General features: G+C 37.0%; 1 long non-coding RNA gene across 1 annotated transcript; it reads left to right on the forward strand.

Annotated features, from left to right (window-relative positions):
• Positions 1–308: 308 nt before the first annotated feature.
• LOC148127683 (uncharacterized) lies at positions 309–941 on the forward strand. The gene is made up of 2 exons (XR_015741028.1): positions 309–592; positions 771–941. It is a non-coding gene; the product is annotated as an uncharacterized LOC148127683 (long non-coding RNA).
• The last annotated feature ends 1,123 nt before the right edge of the window (positions 942–2,064 follow it).

The following is a 2,064-nucleotide window of genomic DNA, read 5'->3' on the forward strand; positions in this document are numbered from 1 at the left end:
CCAGTTCTGTAGGCATGGCTTGGTGGTCATGGCGTGGCTTGGTGATTGTGGCTTGGTGGGCATGGCAGGGGAAGGATACTTCAAAAGCTCCATTCCCTCCCCACTCTTGGGGAAGGTTACTGCAAAATCCCATTCCCTCCTCACCCCACTAACCTGATTTCCAGCTCTGTTCTCCTGTGCAGGGCAACAAAAGAAGACCCAGCAGATCAGCTGGGACTCAGGAGGCCGAGAATAGATTGGGGTGGGGCCAGTCAGAGGTAGTATTTGCCCGTTCTCCAAACTACTCAAAATTTCTACTACCGGTTCTCTAGAACTGGTCAGAACTTGCTGAATATCACCTCTGATCCAGTCAAATGAAACTGCTTGAAAGCACAGGAATTCTTAGCAGTGGTGATATAGTAGAAAGAGAAATGCATGTAAATAATAAAGTATCTTTATTCATCATTAACTTGTCTCATCTTTTCCTTTTCACAGTGAGTGCCGGTGAAGCTTGTTTTCAATGAGGAGGAGCATGCTTTAATCCTCCCTGCCCTAATGTCCTCTACTTTATTGGACACCAGGATTGTTACGGCACAAAAATTTGCTGTAAACTGTAAGAAAATCCTTTCCAAATAGAGATATCACAAATGTAGATTGGGATAATGTGCCTGATATTGTTTGCATTCACAAAGCATTGCAAGGGATTTATAGGAAGTGTGTTTTGGAGTTCAGGAGGCAGAAGAAATGTTAAATCCACTTATATTAACTATTATTTTATATCATTTCAATAGAGCATAAAGAAAATAATGCCATCTCCATCTACTGCTCTGGATATCTTCAACAATTGGCCAATGACCTGACTTCACCGTGTGCTATCACTTTATCTTTCTTTATATAATCCATCAGACTCTAAAAATGCATTAAAGTAAAACTTGGAAATTTCTCCTTGAGATACAGTTAAATTTGCAAATTTAGTTGTGTGATTTTTTTTTTTAACATGGGCTCAGGGCATTATATTCATGTGACTCATGGCTCTTTCTGTGTGTGTTTGTATGTGTATGTGTACCTGCATGCACATAAAGCTTTATTTACATTTCAGTGTGGAAGACATTCTCCATTCTATACCATAAATTCACATATTCTCATTATTTCCCCATATTTATTTATTCAATACCTCAAGTATTAATCACAGATCACTGAAAAAACATTTAAAATACCAATAATTAGTAACTATCAATATTTTTGATATTATTCAATATTATTGATAGTTACTAATTATTGGTATTTAAAATGTTTTTGTTTGGTTTTTTCGTTTAGCTCATCCACCACTGTTATACACTAGTCAATTATGGAAGAGAATCTTCCTTATCTAATAGAACAAGCTCAGCCTAAAGTTTGTCAGGCTGTCCTGAAGCATCTAGCATTATTAATAGGAGCAGAGACAAAATATGACCCTTCTGCAGACAATGTTGTAAAAAGGACAATATAACTGCATATGAAATCAACCTGGACAGTCAATACCAGGGCAGATTTGACTGGCCATAGGATCATTATTAGGATAATTTGACCTTTTGTCCTGCAAATGAGAACTCTGATTAATTGTTCAATAATCTAGGTTTGTTTTCTTGGCTGTCCACAATGTGCTTCAGATATCCAATATCAACTTTAAAGTTGTCAATAATCTTCAATATTGCATTTACTCACTGTAGAGACACGAGTGATAACATCCCCTCTTTGCATTTCTGATTCTACAAGTTAATATGCCTCTGTGCATATCACAAATTATTAATAAATCCAAATTGATTAATGCTTTGCTGAATTAGGAGATTGAAACACATAAACACAACTGAAAGTTGGCAGCAACAGTCATATTTCAGTTCAGACTGAAGTGGAAGAGTGCTCTGTTCTAGCCTTTTTCAGAAAAAAAATGTCAAACAAGGATTTCATGTTCAGAAATAGCAGTGAGATACCTATGGTCCCAGGAAACCTCATGTCCTCTGATGCAACATGCTGTGAAAACATGGAAATATGGATAAACCAGAAGACCTCAGCTGACTTGGAATTTAGCAATCACAATTCCTAAGT

Source organism: Pseudonaja textilis, chromosome 1, assembly GCF_049901715.1.
Source record: "Pseudonaja textilis isolate UNSWEBS1 chromosome 1, rPseTex1.2, whole genome shotgun sequence".
Classification (NCBI taxonomy): domain Eukaryota; kingdom Metazoa; phylum Chordata; class Lepidosauria; order Squamata; family Elapidae; genus Pseudonaja; species Pseudonaja textilis.